Source organism: Kogia breviceps, chromosome 6, assembly GCF_026419965.1.
Source record: "Kogia breviceps isolate mKogBre1 chromosome 6, mKogBre1 haplotype 1, whole genome shotgun sequence".
In the NCBI taxonomy this organism is placed as follows: domain Eukaryota; kingdom Metazoa; phylum Chordata; class Mammalia; order Artiodactyla; family Physeteridae; genus Kogia; species Kogia breviceps.
The window spans coordinates 134,446,846-134,466,982 of NC_081315.1; the positions used below are offsets into that span (position 1 = coordinate 134,446,846).

Sequence of the window (20,137 nt, forward strand, 5' to 3'; positions counted from 1 at the left end):
CTCACTATCAATCATGTTTCAGGGGTCTTCTCACCTTTCCTAGGATGTTTTAAGAGCTCTAGGAGTCTTAGTGTAAAATATTTATGGAAGTATTCTCTGTTCTTTCATCTACATTGGTTATTAGTATTTTGCATGTTTTTTTTTTTTTTTTTTTCCGGTATGCGGGCCTCTCACTGTTGTGGCCTCTCCCGTTGCGGAGCACAGGCTCTGGACGCGCAGGCTCAGCGGCCATGGCTCACGGGCCCGGCTGCTCCGCAGCACGTGGGATCCTCCCGGACCGGGGCACGAACCCGTATCTCCTGCATTGGCAGGCGGATTCTCAACCACTGCGCCACCAGGGAAGCCCGGTTATTAGTATTTTGATAGTACAAAACCACAGTGTTCCCTTGAACTCATGACTCAACTGCTTCCTATTCAAGCTTGGACACAGAAGTCTTTTGTCTTCTTTGTGGTCAGCCTCCTCAAATTTCTGTCCCACGCAATCAAATGCTCTATCACATCCCAAGGGCTCTGCATGGGAGTGGCATGGGTTTCCACCTCCATACAAAATCCTCTAATTCCCTAAACTTCTGTCTATAGTTTTCATTCAGAAAACTCTCTAAACTGTCCCTCTTTCCACAGGTTGGCCACTTAAATGGTTCTGAGCCTAGTCTTATCTACTTGTACACACACACACACACACACACACACACACACACACACAAATACAATTGGACATGTTGATTGAATTCTAGGTTCCTGGGAACTTCTGCTTTAGGCCCTACAGTGCAACAGTGAAGAAATTCAGAGCTATGCCACATAGCCTGGCTATATTCTGGTGAGTGAGAAAGGAAATTACCACACCTTTTTCAGTTTTCTCTCAGAGTGGACAGATCTAAATTAGTTTCTTTCTAGAGTAATCGGTCCAAACATGAGTGAATTAATGAATGAAAACCTTTTTCTTAGAACATACACACATCCTATCCAACTTTCAATGTTCTGTTGCTAGTAAGCTCTCTTTCCAAAAATTTTATAAAAAATTTTTTTCTCCATGTCTTTTTATTACACTTTATATCATTTTTGCATTTTGTCTTATCCAATTATCTCCCAGCTAAACTGTGAGCTTCATGGGGACATGATTTGTGCCGAATTTGCCTTTTCCCCACTACAGTATAAGCTAAATATTTTGTTTCAGAAAGCCCTAGAAATAATTTTGAATAAATGAAAATAATTTAATTAATGAAGATCTGTTCCAAGTTTTAGTTCAGGAGATATAACAAATGTCATATTAAGACTAAGTCAGATTGTAAGTTAAGAGTTGCTGAAAATGCTTCCTCTAAACTTATGCACCTAATGAAAAGATAAACAGAATTTCCCTCCATTAATAGCACTCTCATACTTTTTTTTTTTTTTTTGGCTGTGTTGTGTCCTCACGTTGTGCGTGGGCTTTCTCCAGCCACAGCAAGCAGGGGCTACTCTTCCCTGCAGTGTGTGGACCTCATTGCGGTGGCCTCTCCCATTGCGGAGCACAGGCTCCAGGCGTGTGGGCCTCAGTAGTTGTGTCTCACAGGCTCTAGAGTGCAGGCTCAGTAGTTGTGGCACACGGGCTTAGTTGCTCCGTGGCATGTGGCATGGGATCCTCCTGGACCAGGGCTTAAACCCATGTCCCCTGCATTGGCAGATGGAGTCTTAACCACTGAGCCAGCAGGGAAGCCCTCTCATACTATTTTAAAAGAACAAACAACCTTAAAAGAAGTAAGCATTGTTTGTGTTGACTGTAAGTAGCCCTCTTAGACTTAGGCTGTGTGATATTGGTCTTGTCACCTTGTTCTGACCATATATTTGCCACACTGATCTGTCACCATTATCAATAAATGAACACAGCCAAAGCCAGTAAATATTGTTAATTATAAACTTTCTAGGAAATAATGAAACTTAATACCTTAACCTTGATAAGATATATTGTTATAAATAATGTTGAAAATGTATTTTTGTTTTAAGTTTTTAAAAGTGAAGGCCATCCTGATTCTAACTCTTATTGCAGCATGCTGTGGAGGCCCTGCATGCTTGCTGCTTTTTACCAAACAGGTATTTGACTTATTTTTTATCATTTTCCAATCCTGCAGGGATGTGACTATTTGTTAGGGAGGGTCATAGTTCTTCCTGCCCTATGAAAACTTTGCTTGAGTAGTTTTTTTCTTTTCTACCATGTGTTTATAATAAAATTGATGCTGTAAAATTTCTAATAGGTACTACAGAGAAATGGAATATATTGGTTATACTTGTAAATATTTCTAATTATTAGCATTTCAGATAAAGGTTTTTTTGGTTTTTTTTTTTTTCCGGTATGCGGGCCTCTCACTGTTGTGGCCTCTCCCATTGCGGAGCACAGGCTCCGGACGCGCAGGCTCAGCGGCCATGGCTCACGGGCCCAGCTGCTCCGCGGCATGTGGGATCTTCCCAAACTGGGGCACGAACCCGTGTCCCCTGCATTGGCAGGCGGATTCTCAACCACTGCGCCACCAGGGAAGCCCTCAGATAAAGTTTTATTGTGAAAGGATTACATTTAAGTGGCTGTCAGTTTGGGATAAACTTTTTCAAGAGCACCTGTAGAAAATTCTAAAAGAATTTTATTTCAAAAGATGAGAAGGAAAGCTGGATGCCAGAGGTCCATTTGCTAGTAAATAGTAAACAGAACAGTTTAGAACTGTTGAAGAGTGTTCAGCATCAGACCTGTGTCCATGAGACATACAGATTGGTATAGGTAAATCAGAGAGGTTTGATGTTCTGTAAAAAAAATTCTACATTAAAGTCCAGTAGTTTGAGTCAAAACTGGAGCACATCTATTATTCCTGATTTTATTTAAAACCATGTGTAGACTCAGAAAGAAAAAGCAAGTATGTGACATGCAAAGAAAGAACTTTCACCTAAAAGCCTAAAATATTTTCAAATTATCTTGTATTTTAGTTGTGATCTTGGGAGTCCTTCAGAAATATTTTGCCTGTTCAAGGTGATCAACTAATAATTACAGGTTGACTTCAGAAGAGTAAACAAGAGTGAGTGGGCATCATAACTCAGATGCATTTGAGTGCAAATTAATTCTGTCTTTCTTCCTGCTTAATTAGAAAGAGTAAAGTTTCAAATCTTGAATAGGCATTTAGTTTGAATGTATTCTATCCAGATAGGAAAACATGTCTGTGTTCTCTAAATATGTTTTTTACAAAAAATTTTACGGTATTATAGCCTCATTCCAAGTCAGATTACCATGGGACAGAAAAATTATGTGGGTGCCTTGGAATGACTTTTCTTTTTCATTCTTTGGGCTCATGGCTTCATGTAAACATATGCTGCAAGACTTCTAGAAATTCATGAGAGTTTCTGTTCTTCAAGGATTAAAAATTTTGTTTTGTTTTGTTTTTTTGTGGTACGCGGGCCTCTCACTGTTGTGGCCTCTCCCGTTGTGGAGCACAGGCTCCGGACATGCAGGCTCAGTGGCCATGGCTCACGGGCCTAGCCAGCCGCTCCACGGCATGTGGGATCCTCCCAGACCAGGGCACGAACCCGTGTCCCCTGCATCAGCAGGCAGACTCTCAACCACTGCACCACCAGGGAAGCACGATTAAAAGTTTTTAAGTGATAATTTTATCTTCCTACTTTTAACAGATGTTTTCTTTTTATTATTCATCTGCCTCTTCTTGCTTTAAATTTTTTATTTTTAAATTTCCTTGCATTAATCTTGAACTTTTCAGCTAAGATTTTCTAAGAAACTCCAAAAAGCAAGACACAAATGTTGACATAATTTTAGTTATAATTGTTTATTGGCTACCCAAAGACTTGGAGGGAGCCTTGAAAATTGTTTATAGAAATCACCATGCTGAGGGTGGGGTCGAGATGGGTCCTAAGCATAGGCTCCCCCCCACCTCCCCACACTGCCCAAACCCCGCCCTTGCTTAGGCCACGCCCTCCACAACCAGGGCCTTTTCCACCTTTTGTTTTTCTCCTCCTTTTTTTTACTATTGTGGTTCTGTTTTACCTTCCAGTTGTTGTTTCATCTATATTTTTATTTTTATATTTTTTCTAACATATCTGTTAGTTTCCTAGTCTAATTTTATTTTTTACTTTGTTATTGTTCTTTTTTTTCTCTATTTTACTATAGTGGTACTGTTTTACCTTCTAGTTGTTGTTTCACCTACATTTTTATATTCTTTCTAACATATCTGTTAGTTTCCTAGTCTAGTAATATTTTTTTACTTTGTTATTGTTCTCTTTTTTTTGGAACCCCTCATGGCTTGTGGGATCTTCAGCCGGGGGTTGGGCCCAAGCTCCTGCAGTGGAGCTCCGAGTCCAAACCATTGGACTAACAGAGGACCTCAGACCCTGGGAATATTCATCTGCATGAGGTCTCCCCAAGGTCTTCATTTTGGCACCAAGACCCAGCTCTACCCAACAGCCTACAAACTCCAGTGTTGGAAGCCTCAAGCCAAACAACCAGTGAGACAGGAACAGAATCCCACTCATCAAAAAGAAAAAAAAAAATTAGACGACAAAAAAATATGTCACAGATGAAGGAGCAAGGTAAAAACCTATAGACCAAATAAATGAAGAGGAAATAGGCTATCTACCTGAAAAAGAATTCAGAGTAATGATAGTAAAGATGATCCAGAATCTCAGAAACAGAATGGAGGCACAGATTGAAAAATAATAAAAATGTTTAACACAGATCTAGAAGAACTAAAGAACAGATAAACAGAGATGAACAACAAAATAACTGAAATGAACAATACATGAGAAGAAATCAATAACAGAATAAGAGGCAGAAGAACGAGTAAGTGGGTTGGAAGACAAAATGGTGGAAATAACAGCCAAGGAGCTGAATAAAGGAAAAAGAATGAAAAGAATTGAAGATAACCTCAGAGACCTCTCGATGACACTAAATGCACCAACATTCAAATTATAGGGGTCCCAGAAAAAGAAGAGAAAAAGAAAGAGTCTGAGGAAATATTTGAAGAGATTATAGTGGGAAAATTCCCTAATATGGGAAAGGAAATATTCACCCAAGTCCAGGAAGCACAGAGAGTCCCATACAGGATAAACCCTAGGAGAAACACACCAAGACACATAATAATCAAACTAACAAAAATTAAATTCAAAGAAAAAATATTAAAAGCAGCAAGGGAAAACAAAACATAACATAAAAAGGAATCCCCATAAGGTTATCAGCTGATTTTTCAGCAGAAACTCTGCAGGCCAGAAGGGAGTGGCAGGATGAAAGTGATGAAAGAGAAAAACCTACACCCAAGATTACTCTACCCAGCAAGGATCTCATTCAGATTCGACAAAGAAATCAAAAGCTTTACAAACAAGCAAAAGCTAAGAGAATTCAGCACCACCAAACCAACTTTACAACAAATGTTAAAATTCTCTAGGCAGGAAACACAAGAGAAGAAAAAGACCCACAAAACAATTAAAAGACCCAAAACAATTAAGAAAATAGTAATAGGAACATACATATCGATAATAACCTTACGTGTAAATGGATTAACTGCCCCAACCACACAACAAAGACTGGCTGAATGGATACAAAAACAAGACGTGTATGCATGCTGTCTACAAGAGACCCACTTCAGACCTAAGGACTTGTACAGACTGAAAGTGAAGGGATGGAAAAAGATATTCCATGCAAATGGAAATCAAAAGAAGCTAGAGTAACAATACTCATATCAGGTAAAATAGACTTTAAAATAAAGAATGTTACAAGAGATAAGGAAGGACACTACATAATGATCAAGGGATCAATCCAAGAAGAAGCTATAACAATTATAAATGTTTATGCACCCAACATAGGCACTCCTCAGTACATAAGGCAAGTCCTAACAACCGTGAAAGGAGAAATCAACAGTAACACAATAATAGTAGGGGATGTTAACACCCTGCTTACACCAATGGACAGATCATTCAAACAGAAAATAAATAAACACAAGCTTTAAATGACACAATAGACCAGATAGATTTAACTGATATTTTTAGAACATTCCACCCAAAAGTGGCAGAATACACTTTCTTCTCAAATGCTCATGGAACATTCTCCAGGAAAGATCACATCTTGGGTCACAAATCAAGCCTTGGAAAATATAAGAAAATTGAAATCCTGTGAAGCATCTTTTCTGACCACAATGATATGAGATTGGAAAAAGACTGTAAAAAACAAATGCATGGAGGCTAAACAGGGCGCTACTAAATAACCAAGAGATCACTGAAAATATTTAAGAAGAAATTTTCAAAAACATAGAAACAAATGACAATGAAAACACGACAATCCAAAACCTAATTGATGCAGCAAAAGCAATTATAAGAGGGAAGTTTATAGCAATTCAGTCTCACCTCAAGAAACAAGAAAAATCCCAAATAATCTAACCTTACACCTAAAGCAACTAGAGAAAGAAGAACAAAGAAAACCCAAAGTCAGTAGAAGGAAAGAAATCATAAAGATCAGAGCAGAAATAAGTGAAATAGAAACAAAGAAAACAATGGCAAAGATCAATAAAACTAAAAGCTGGTTCTTTGAGAAGATAAACAAAATTGATAAACCCTTAGCCAGACTCATCACGAAAAAAAGGGAGAGAATTCTAATCAGTAAAATTAGAAATGAAAAAGGAGAAATCACAACAGAAAGCACAAAAATTCAAAGAATTATAAGAGACTACTGCAAACAACTATATGCCAATAAAATGGACAACCACAAAGAAATGGACAAATTCTTGGAAAGGTAAAATTTTCCAATACTAAACCAGGAAGAATTAGAAAATATAAACAGACCTATCATAAGTAATGAAATTGAAACTGTGATTTAAAATCTTCGAACAGGGCTTCCCTGGTGGCGCAGTGGTTGGGAGTCCGCCTGCCAATGCAGGGGACGCGGATTCGTGCCCCGGTCTGGGAGGATCCCACATGCCGCGGAGCGGCTAGGCCCGTGAGCCATGGCCGCTGGGCCTGTGCGTCCGGAGCCTGTGCTCTGCAATGGGAGAGGCCACAACAGTGAGAGGCCTGTGCACTGAAAAAAAAAAAAAAAAAAAAAAAAATCTTCAAACAAACAAAAGTCCAGGACCAGATGGCTTCACAGATGAATTCTATCAAACATTTAGAGCAGAGCTAACACCCATCCTTCTCAAACTCTTCCAAAAATTTGCAGAGGGAGGAACACTCCCAAATTCATTCTATGAAGCCACCATCACCCTGATACCAAAACCAGAAAAAGATATCACAAAAAAGAAAATTATAGTCCAATATCACTGATGAACATAGATGCAAAAATCCTGAACAAAATACTAGCAAACAGAATCCAACAAAATATTAAAAGGATCATACAGCATGATCAAGTGGTATTTATCCCAGGGATGCAAGGAGTCTTCAATATACACAAATCAATCAGTATGGTACTGGCACAAAAGCAGAAATATAGATCAATGGTACAGGATAGAAAGCCCAGAGATAAACCCACACATATGGTTACCTAATTTACGAGAAAGGAGGCAAGAACATACAGTGGAGAAAAGACAGCCTCTTCAATAAGTGGTGCTGGGAAAAGTGGACAGCTACATGTAAAAGAATGAAATCAGAACACTCCCTAACACCACACACAAAAATAAACTCAAAATGAATTAAAGACCTAAACGTGAGGCCAGACACTATAAAAGTTTTAGAGGAAAACATAGGAAAAACATTCTTTGACATAAACCACAGCAAGATCTTTTTTGACCCACCTCCTAGAATAATGAAAATAAAACCAAAAATAAACAAATGGGACCTAATGAAGCTTCAAAGCTTTTGCACAGCATGGGAAACCATAAACAAGACAAAAAGACAACACTCAGAATGGGAGAAAATATTTGCAAATAAAACAATAGACAAAGGATTAATCTCCAAAATATACAAACAGCTCATGCAGCTCAATATCAAAAAAACAAACGATCCAATTAAAAAATGGGCAGAAGACCTATAGACATTTCACCAAAGAAGACATACAGATGGCCCAGAGGCACATGAAAAGATGCTCAACATCACTAATTATTAGAGAAATGCAAATCAAAACTACAATGAGATATCACCTCACACCAGTTAGAATGGGCATCGTTAGAAAATCTACAAACAACAAATGCTGGAGAGGGTGTGGAGAAAAGGAAACCCTCTTGCACTGTTGGTGGGAATGGAAATTGATACAGCCACTGTGGGGAACAGTATGGAGCTTCCTTAAAAAACTAAAAATAGAACTACCATGTGACCCAGCAAGCCCACTACTGGGCATATACCCTGAGAAAACCATAATTCAAAAAGACACATGGACTGCAATATTAATTGCAGCTCTATTTACAATAGCCAGGTCATGGAAGCAACCTAAATGTCCATCGACAGATGAATGGATAAAGAAGATGTGGCACATATATACAATGGAATATTACTCAGCCATAAAAAGAAAAAATTGAGTTATTTGTAGTGAGGTGGATGGAACTAGAGTCTGTCATACAGAGTGAAGTAAGTCAGAGAGAGAAAAACAAATACTGTATGCTAACACACATATATGGAATCTAAAAAAAAAAAAATGGTACTGATGAACTTAGTGGCAAGGTAGTAATAAAGACGTAGACATAGAGAATGGAATTGAGGACATGGGGAGGGGAAGGGTAATCTGGGATGAAGTGAGAGAGTGGCATGGACATATATACACTACCAAATGTAAAACAGATAGCTAGTAGGAAGCAGCAGCATAGCACAGGGAGATTAGCTCAGTGCTTTGCAACAACCTAGAGGGGTGGGATAGGGAGGGTGGGAGGGAGATGCAAGAGGGAGAGGCTATGGGAATATATGCATATATATGCATATATATATGCATATGGCTGATTCACTTTGTTGTACAACAGAAACTAACACAATATTGTGAAGCAATTATAATCCAATAAGGATCTATTAAAAAAAATCACCATGCCTGTTTACAAAGGTAAACTATGATAAAGAAATATTTGCACCAAAGGGAGCACTGTTAATTTTATTTTACAAGCACGTATAAGTAAATGTTAGATACCTTAATATATGCAGGGTAATGTAAAAAAATTCTTAGTATAAAGTACCCTGTAACTTAATAATATTTCATATCTATTGAGCATCTACAGTTTTCCAAGGAATTTATATTCATTTTCTCACTTAGTTCCTCATAAAAACCTTATCAGATGGGTATCATCATCATCCCTATTTTATGGATGAGGAAACTGAGGCTCAAAGAAGTTATATAATTTGATCAAGGTCAAAGAACTGATAAACATAATGAATAGAATATTAATGCCAATAACTGTGTATATACAGTTTGCCTGAAGTTCACTTCTCCGCCACTGAACTTGTTCACTGTGAAAGAAAATTTTAAATACCAACACTCTAATTTTAGCAAAACTATATTATAATACCATAAGAGAGTTCCACACATTTCAATTGCCTATAATGTGAGGACTCATGATTATGAAGTAAATGACAAGTGCCAGACTAGTTTCCACTACAGGTGCCAGCAGTCCTGCTGGGCCACCGGATTCCATCCCTATCCTGGCTCTTGCTGACACCATGTGGCAACAATCATTTGTGTTAATTTAATTATTGGGGGTGAGGCTTCGAGTCTTGTGGCTTTGGGGGCATCTAAACAGTGGCAATGGCTCCAGTGATCTCCCAGTTAATTGGCACCCTTTCCTTAGCCCAATCCAGGAAGACTGGCCACAAGAATACTGGGGAAATGGGAACCACCTTCGGCCCTGTTATCTTCCCAGATGGCTTTGCACTAAGATCCCATCTTCTTTGCTTCACCCTCTCCTCTGTGTCATTTCTCTATTTCCCCTCCTTCTCTCCCATATGTGACAGAACATAAAACTTTAGTCTGCTTTCATTTGAGCAAGGAGGGCGGCTAGGGAGAGGAGAAAAACCAACAGCCAATCCTACACTCAAATTTGCTTTCGGGGTTGAGGGTGTTAAGGCAGGGTTTTTCAGTTCTTGAAAATTAGGAAACAAACAAAAAGTCTTTTAATACAAAACACTGAACTTCAAATAATTATGGTACTCACTAATATTTTTATTTCTTTTATGTAATCTTAATATGTTTTCCACTTAATATATTGATAACCCTTAATTTATATTACCATTATGCATTGTTAACTGGCTCAGTTGAATAGGTGAAGGGGAAAAACTTGTCTTGGAGAAAATTTTATCCATTTCTGCATAACCCACATTTGACTTCTAAAACATTAATTACATTTGCAGTGAGGCAAACAAAGTTTTAGAAGGGCAGTCAAACCTCATGTGTTAGGTATTAGCTGGTGGCCTTTGAGAGTGCAGAGCATGCACAATTACGCTGTGCAGTTGCATATAACTTTTCATTAATGCCTTTGAAGCAGCTTGAACAATGAAGAACAGCTGATTGTATCTCCTTTAAAGTTTACCTCTTTTCCTCCTCCAATTTGACCCCATGCCTTAGGTCATAATGTATTTCACTGCCTACTATTATTATTGCAAAAGTATTTTAAATGGTAATTCCAATGGGCTAGGTCACTTTCAGTGGCTCTCAGTTTTACCTCTTGAAACTTATAATAGCACAGTAGCCCTGTGCCAATAGCTGAGGAAATAATGGAATTCTAAATAGTTATCCAATAATTTGGTACAGAAATAAAACTATGTATCCAAAAAAAATCCATTACAATTTAATGCAGGGTGATATATACCTTTATATACATATCAGAAGTCTTTGTTAAAACATGCAAATACACTTACGAATTTAAGTAACTCTACCGTTACCTGAGCTGAACTCTGCCGATTTGCTAGAATTATTATTTTTCAATAATTATCATATACTCATAACCTAAACCTTGGATGTTGGACTCTCACCATCAAGTAATTCCTGAAATGGCATTTAGAACCATCTGATCACAATGTTTTTCTAGGACATTGTTTCTTACTGCTTTTTGCCACTAGATGGAAGAAGCAGGTTAACAAAATGATATTTTTGGTGCCTTATTCAACTCTACCCAGAAACAACCACAAGACTGTGTGTAAAATAATGACAGTCTCAGCATTCTTTTATTTATTTTTACTGCAGTATTTCTTTTCATGTGAATACTGGATCTAAGAACTGTATTCTTTTGTTTTTTTTATAGAGATTAATTTTCTTTTTATTATTTTAAAGGACTGAAATTTTCAAAAGTAACTAAGAAAGAAAACAACTGCCAGCTGGAAGAGGAGAGGTAAGAATTATATAAAGATACTGGTAACAGGTATGTTGCAAAGCAATTCTCCACATGGATTATTGTCCAATAAATAACAAACCTCATTCATTTAATTATTCTTTTGTGCCACAAATGCTTATGGAGCAATTGGCACATTGAAGACACTAGACTAGGTGCTGAGAAACACACAAGTGATGAATTAAGTGCAGGAACTGCTTATAAAATTTTTACATTCTACAAGAGATCTGAGCAAGAGGTAAGTTGTATTCATTTATGCATCATTTCAAATAAGGTAGAAATGGATAAAGACTAGAAATATGAGCGCAATATTTTGGACATACAGGGAGGGTGGGTTTGGAGTGTCACTTTCATCTGAGGAGAGCGGGAATCACTTCATGAAGAAACTGGAATTAAGAGGGACAGTTGATGTGGGAGGGGCAGAGAATGGCTTTCCTGTGATAGAGGCAGAATGAGCAAAGGCACAGACCAGGAAATAGTTTAAAAACATGTATAATGATGAAAGGACAGTGCAGTGTTTTTTTTGTGTGTGTGGTACACGGGCCTCTCACTGTTGTGGCCTCTCCCGTTGCGGAGCACAGGCTTCGGATGCGCGGGCTCAGCAGTCATGGCTCACGGGCCCAGCCGCTCCACGGCATGTGGGATCTTCCCGGACCGGGGCACGAACCCGCGTCCCCTGCATCGGCAGGCGGACTCTCAGCCACTGCGCCACCAGGGAAGCCCTAGGACAGTGCATTTTAACAAACAATTTAAATGTTTGTATAGATAGGACACTGTAAAATGTAGTTTTTGAGCAAATGATAGATACAGGAAGTAACCTCAGAAGCTAAAGCACCATGTAGAGAAGAGTGGGCATTCTGGACAGTGAAGCTTCAGCTTGGAAACAGAAGATCACTCAAGATGAAATAACCTGGAAATGGGAACACTAGCATCCATCTGATGCTGGTGTTTTATCAAAAGTACGTTTACTGTACATGTGGGTTTGTAAATTGGTGGGAAGACTCCATAAGAGAATGATAATTCTGACTTAGGAGGGCAGCTTCCTGCAGCTTCTATTCTCCTTCATCACTCTCCACATGTTAGAAAGGAGACCAAGGTGGTAAATGGTGTCATTTGACTCCAAAAAGACAGTATTTAATCTTTAGAATAACACGTAGTACCACCTACCTTCATACCTAGTGGTCTCCTGATGTGAATGATCAAAGAATTCTATTCCAGGGCTCCCCTGGTGGCGCAGTGGTTGAGAATCCGCCTGCCGATGCAGGGGACACGGGTTCGTGCCCCGGTCCGGGAAGGTCCACGTGCCGCGGAGAGGCTGGGCCCGTGAGCCATGGCCGCTGAGCCTGCGCGTCTGGAGCCTGTGCTCCGTGATGGGAGAGGCCACAACAGTGAGGCCCGCATACCACCAAAAAAAAAAAAAAGAATTCTATTCCAGCTGCTGAAGGCAATGAGCTTGAAGCTTGATATTAGGAGTAGCTATAAAATTATCCAGTTTTTAAATCCAACCACAGAATTTGTTTTTATGGCCTGCTATGGAACTGTAGCTACAGGTTAACTAAAGGTTATTTAAGTAATATTTCCTTTTTATGGTTCTGAATTCACTGCCTTGTAATTTCAGAGATCACCTTGTTCTACAGTGGGATAAGCTTTATGGTGTTATAATTTTGTATAGCTCGATGAAGATCCTATAACTTTTTCTTTTCCAAATTTTGATTCTATATTATTCCTATACTATTATTTGTGTCTAGCTCATCACTATATTAATTGCTAGAATGTAGCTAGGATACCTTATATAACTTTAAGCCTTATATTTCCTGTTTTGTTCTATGTCTTGCTTATAAGTAAGGTATAATTAAAACTTAAAATTAAATATTGTCTTATATCTTAATGGGAGTAAAAATGCTATGCATTAAGTCGTATTTAAATTTGATAAATATGTGAAAGTACATAGAATTACTAGATTACCTGATACATACATACATATATGCTTTTATATATTTATATTTCAGATGAATAAATTCAGATTATAAACAGCCTCACCATTTTCTTCTGTAAAGCAACTTTGTGGTAATAGCTAAATATATGCATATTTTCCCAAATTCAAAATAGTAACCTATGATTTTAATACACATATGAAATATTAGCTATGTTTAGACCTTATTAAATAAAGCTAACAATTCTATTTTGTTGATACTTCATATACTTTATAAAACATAAACTGATTTCCCTATAAGGATCAGTTTGATTTTATCACTTTTTTTCCCATCTACAATTAAATCTTAAAAAAAGAATCATGACTCAGTAGTAGTGTATTAGGTTTGAAAAAATATAACTTCAAAGATACTTATCAGAAGGATAAAAAATGGCTATAGAAGCCTACATAAATTACTGGCTTTCTTTTAGGACTGTGTCTACATAGGCAAGGTAGAGAATAGAAGTACTTACTTGAAAGGAGCTGGGCAAAAATTTTAAGCCCTGTAATTGAAGAAATGATACAGTAAGGAGTTTGTAGCCTGGTTAGCTGGACTGTATATTTACATTGATTCCATTGACTTGACATAATTGTGTTAACTCTCGTAACTTTTTACCCTTATAGATATGGGTAGAAAACCTAGAAATAAAATTATCTAATTTGATACAACCTAGCCCTACCTTTAAAGCAGCTTGGTTTCCTTTTTTTTAATTTTTTAACATCTTTATTGGAGTATAAATGCTTTACAATGGTGTGTTAGTTTCTGCTATATAACAAAGTGAATCAGCTATACATATACATATACCCCCATATCTGCTCCCTCTTGCTTCTCCGTTCCACCCTCCCTATCCCACTCCTCTAGGTGGTCACAAAGCACCAAGCTGATCTCCCTGTGCTATGCAGCTGCTTCCCACTAGCTATCTGTTTTACATTTGGTGGTATATATAAGTCCATGCCACTCTCTGAATTTGTCCCACCTTACCCTTCCCCCTCTCTGTGTACTCAAGTCCGTTCTCTACATCTGCATCTTTATTCCTGTCCTCCCCCTAGATTATTCACAACCTTTTTTTTTTTTAGGTTCCAGATATATGTGTTAGCATACGGTATTTATTTTTCTCATTCTACTTACTTCACTCTGTATGACAGTCTCTAGGTCCATCCAACTCACTACAAATAACTCAATTTTGTTTCTTTTTATGGCTGAGTAATATTCCATTGTATGTATGTGCCACATCTTCTTTATCCATTCATCTGTTGATGGACATTTAGATTGCTTCCATGTCCCAGCTATTGTAAATAGAGCTGCAATGAACATTGTGGTACATGACTCTTTTTGAAATATGGTTTTCTCAGGTATATGCCCAGTAGTGGCATTGCTGGGTCATATGGTAGTTCTATTTTTAGTTTTTTGAGGAACCTCCATACTGTTCTCCATAGTGGCTGTATCCATTTACATTCCCACCAACAGTTCAGGAGGGTTCCCTTTTCTCCACACCCTCTTCAGCATTTATTGTTTGTAGGTTTTTTGATGATGGCCATTCTGACTGGTGTGAGGTGATACCTTATTGTAGTTTTCATTTGCATTTCTCTAATGATTAGTGATGTTGAGCATCCTTTCATGTGTTTGTTGGCAGTCTGTATAACTTCTTTGGAGAAATGTCTATTTAGGTCTTCTGCCCATTTTTGGATTGGGTTGTTTGTTTTTTTGATGTTGAGCTGCATGAGCTGCTTGTAAATTTTGGAAATTAATCCTTTGTCAGTTGCTTCATTTGCAAATATTTTCTCCCATTCCGAGGGTTGTCTTTTCTTGTTTATGGTTTCCTTTGCTGTGCAAAAGCTTTTAGGTTTCATTAGGTCCCATTTGTTTATTTTTGTTTTTATTTCCAGTTCTCTAGGAGATGGGTCAAAAAGGATCTTGCTGTGATTTGTCATAGAGTGTTCTACCTATGTTTTCCTCTAAGAGTTTTATAGTGTCTGTCCTTATTACATTTAGGTCTTTAATCCATTTTGAGTTTATTTTTGTGTGTGGTGTTAGGGAGTGTTCTAATTTCATTCTTTTACATGCAGCTGTCAAGTTTTCCCAGCACCACTTATTGAAGAGGCTGTCTTTTCTCCATAGTATGTTGTTGCCTCCTTTGTCGTAAATTAGGTAACCATATGTGTGTGGGTTTATCTCTGGGCTTTCTATCCTATAATATTGATCTATAATACTGCTTTTGTGCCAGTACCATACTGTCTTGATTACTGTAGCTTTGTAGTATAGTCTGAAGTCAGGGAGCCTGATTCCTCCATCTCCGTTTTTCTTTCTCAATATTGCTTTCGCTATTCAGGGTCTTTTGTATTTCCATACAAATTGTGAAACTTTTTGTTCTACTTCTGTGAAAAATGCCAGTGATAGTTTCATAGGGATTGCATTGAATCTGTAGATTGCTTTTGGTAGTATAGTCATTTTCACAATGTTGATTCTTCCAATCCAAGAACATGGTATATCTCTCCATCTGTTTGTATCATCTTTCATTTCTTTCATTAGTGTCATATAGTTTTCTGCATACAGGTCTTTTGTCTCCTTAGGTAAGTATATTCCTAGGTATTTTATTCTTTTTGTTGCAGTGGTAAATTGGAGTGTTTTCTTAATTTCTCTTTCAGATTTTTCATCATTAGTATATAGGAATGCAAGAGATTTCTCTGCATTAATTTTGTATACTGCTACTTTACCAGATTCATTGATTAGCTCTAGTAGTTTTCTGGAAACATCTTTAGGATTCTCTGTGTATGGTGTCATGTCATCTGCAAACAGTGGCAGCTTTACTTCTTTTCCAATTAGGATTCCTTTTATTTCTTTTTCTTCTCTGATTGCTGTGGCTACAACTTCCAGAACTATGTTGAATAATGGTGATGAGAGTGGACAGTCTTGTCTTGTTCCTGATCTTAGAGGAAATGGTTTCAGTATTTCTCCATTGAGCATGATGTTGGCTCTGGGTTTGTCATATATGGCTTTATTATGTTGAGGAAAGTTCCCTCTAGGCCTACGTTCTGCAGGGTTTTAATCATAAGTGGTGTTGAATTTTGTTGAAAGCTTTCTCTGCATCTATTGAGATGATCATATGGTTTTTCTCCTTCAATTTGTTAATATGGTTTATCACATTGATTGATTTGCATATATTGAAGAATCCTTGCATTCCTGGGATAAAGCCCACTTGATCATGGTGATGATCCTTTCAATGTGCTGCTGGATTCTGTTTGCTAGTATTTTGTTGAGGATTTTTGCATCTATGTTCATCAGGGATATTGGCCTATAGTTTTCTTTCTTTGTGACATCTTTGTCTGGTTTTGGTTTCAGGGAGATGGTGGCCTCATAGAATGAGTTTGGAGTGTTCCTCCCTCTGCTATATTTTGGAAGAGTTTGAGAAGGATAGGTGTTAGTTCTTCTCTAAATGTTTGATAGAATTTGCCTGTGAAGCCATCTGGTCCTGGGCTTTTGTTTGTTGGAAGATTTTTAATCACAGTCTCAATTTCAGTGCTTGTGACTGGTCTGTTTATATTTTCTCTTTCTTCCTGGTTCAGTCTTGGAAGGTTGTGCTTTTCTAAGAATTTGTCCATTTCTTCCAGGTTGTCCATTTTATTGGCATATAGCTGCTTGTAGTCATCTGTCATGATCTTTTTTATTTCTGCAGTATCAGTTTTTGCTTCTCCTTTTTCATTTCTCATTCTGTTGATGTGAGTCTTCTCCCTTTTTTCTTGATGAGTCTGGCTAATGGTTTATCAATTTTGTTTATCTTCTCAAAGAACCAGCTTTTAGTTTTATTCATCTTTGCTATTGTTTCCTTCATTTATTTTTCATTTATTTCTGATCTGATCTTTATTTCTTTCCTTCTGCTAACTTTGGGTTTTGTGTTCTTCTTTTCTGATTGCTTTAGGTGTAAGGTTAGGTTGTTTATTTGAGGTGTTTCTTGTTTCTTGAGGTAGGATTGTACTGCTATAAACTTCACTCTTAAAACTGCTTTTGCTGCATCCTTGGGTTTTGGGTCATCATGTTTTCATTGTCATTTGTTTCTAGCTATTTTTTGATTTCCTGTCTGATTTCTTCAGTGATCTCTTGGTTATTAAGTAGTGTAGTTTTTAGCCTCCATGTATTTGTATTTTTTACAGATTTTTTCCGGTTATTGATATCCAGTCTCATAGCATTGTGGTCAGAAAAGATACTTGATACGATTTCAATTACCTTAAATTTACAAGGACTTGATTTGTGACCCAAGTTATGATCTGTATTGGAGAATGTTCCATGAGCACTTGAGAAGAAAGTGTATTCTGTTGTTTCTGGATAAAATGTCCTATAAATATCAATTAAGTCCATCTTGTTTAATGTATCATTTAAAGCTTATGTTTCCTTATTTATTTTCATTTTGGATGATCTGTCCATTGGTGAAAGTGGAGTGTTAAATTCCCCTACTCTGATTGTGTTACTGTCTATTTCCCCTTTTATGGCTGTTAGCATTTGCCTTATGTATTGAGGTACTCCTATGTTGGGTGCATAAATATTTACAATTGTTATATCTTCTTGGATTGATCCCTTGATCATTAGGTAGTGTCTTTCTTTGTCTCTTGTAATAGTCTTTATTTTAAAGTCTAGTTTGTCTGATATGAGAATTGCTGCTCCAGCTTTCTTTTGATTTCCATTTGCATGGAATACCTTTTCCCATCCCCTCACTTTCAGTCTGTATATGTCCCCAGGTCTGAAGTGGGTCTCTTGTCGACAGCATATATATGGGTTTTCTTTTTGTATCCATTCATCCAGCCTATGTCGTTTGGTTGGAGCATTTAATCCATTTACATTTAAGGTAGTCCTCAATATGTATGTTCCTATTACCATTTTCTTAATTGTTTAGGGTTTGTTATTGTAGGTCTTTTCCTTCTCTTGTGTTTCCTGCCTAGAGAAGTTCCTTTGACATTTGTTGTAAAGCTGGTTTGGTGGTGCTGAATGCTCTTAGCTTTTGCTTTTCTGTAAAGGTTTTAATTTCTCTGTCAAATCTGAATGAGATTCTTGCTGGGTAGAGTAATCTTGGTTGTAGATTTTTCCCTTTCATCACTTTAAATATGTCCTGCCACTCCTCTCTCTCTTGCAGAGTTTCTTCTGAAAGATCAGCTGTTAACCTTATGGGCATTCCCTTGTGTATTATTTTGTTGTTTTTCCCTTGCTGCTTTTAATATTGTTTCTTTGCATTTAATTTTTTATAGTTTTATTAATATGTGTCTTGGCATGCTTCTCTTTGCGTTTATCCTGTATGGGACTCTCTTTATTTCTAGGACTTGATTGACTATTTCCTTTCCTAATTTAGGGAAGTTTTCAACTATAATCTCTTCAAATATTTTCTCAGTCCCTTTCTTTTTCTCTTCTTCTTCTGGGACCCCTATAATGGTTTCCTATTATCACTTAACAATCATTGGTGATTTTCCTACAGGGACTTTTAAAAAAGAAATCTAACAATAAAAGTTTATATGCTCAATAAAACATGCCTGTTAAGTGTGTTATTTGCTCTTTATTGACTTTAGAAGTTTATTTCTTCCAGTTTAGAAAAAATGTCATTTTGCCTTTTAGGAGTTATAGCGTTTTTGGCCAAATAACATCTCTCTGTTACTACAGGTGATATAATATTCCTTTGTGGAAATCTGATTAAAACAAAACAAAACTTATCAGTCCAAATTCTGTTCTTTGTAGTACTGGCATCAAATGGGAATTTCATAAATTTAACAGAAAAAAGACTTTAAACATTTGAGAATTTGGTAAACATCTAGCTATTTTAGGCAAGGGGCTACATCATAATTACATCAGCAGTTGAACATAAAGATACCTAAAACTGTTATGTATGGTGTTGTGGAGTTTTTGTATTGTTTTGTTTTGTTTTTGCATTTAAGCTTTTCTTTATATACAAAATGGGTTTAATAAAATATATAGGTCTCTTCAAAAGTTTTAGACCAGAGAACATTTGAATACTAGCATAGAAAATTTGTGCTTCTTGTCCACATATATTAATTTCATTTTCTTCCATAAATTTTCTTATTGTTATTTGATATTTCTAAACTATATAACAAAACAACTAAAATTTCCTACAAAATTTTGATTTTTAAAATTTATTTATTTATTTATTTTGTGGTACGCGGGCCTCTCACTGTTGTGGCCTCTCCCATTGCGGAGCACAGGCTCCGGACGCACAGGCTCAGCAGCCATGGCTCACGGGCCTAGCCGCTCCATGGCATGTGAGATCCTCCCGGAACAGGGCACGAACCCGTGTCCCATGCATCAGCAGGTGGACTCTCAACCACTGTGCCACCAGGGAAGCTCAATTATGATTATTTTGACATTTTAAATTTTTACTGAAGGTGATATTTTTACTGAAATTTCCAAGTTGCCAGAAGAATGCCTTTGACCATTTTGGGATATTAGAAAGAACATAATCTATTTATAAGAAAAGGAAAAAAAACCTTCAACATAATACATTTAAAAAATTGTTCTAACTCTTTTTCTAAGCAAATGTAGCTCAGAGCTAGACATAATTTGAGAATATTTAGGAGCAAAAGAAAAATCATACCACTGAATATATGGACAAATTTCTTATGATGAGATAGTTTTCTAAATGGCTGTTTAAACCTATAGCATTCAATGTTTACACTGATTTATTACTGGCTCAAAATTTTGCTTTCTTTCCTTCCATCAGAATCACTTTGGTTAATTTTCTTTACATAATGAGAAATGAGTAATTGAGAATGCATGAGTGTACCTAACACTAGGAGATTCAAGAAGTATTATGTTGTAGAGAGGGAATAGAGTCCCATTGTTACTGAATTGAGTTCAATTCTATTCTTTAAGATCCTTTTCTCTTATAGACGTTTCACAGAATCATTTGAAATAAAGACTATAACT

The 20,137-nt window shown here is 37.1% G+C and overlaps 1 protein-coding gene across 1 annotated transcript in view; it reads left to right on the forward strand.

Moving 5' to 3' along the window:
- C6H4orf33 (chromosome 6 C4orf33 homolog) overlaps positions 1-20,137 on the forward strand; it is a 57,550-nt gene that overhangs the window by 35,360 nt on the left and 2,053 nt on the right. The window contains exon 8 of the transcript XR_010841153.1: positions 11,189-11,246. The gene's annotated coding sequence lies outside the window, so the exon portion shown is untranslated. The remainder of the gene's footprint in view (positions 1-11,188; positions 11,247-20,137) is intronic.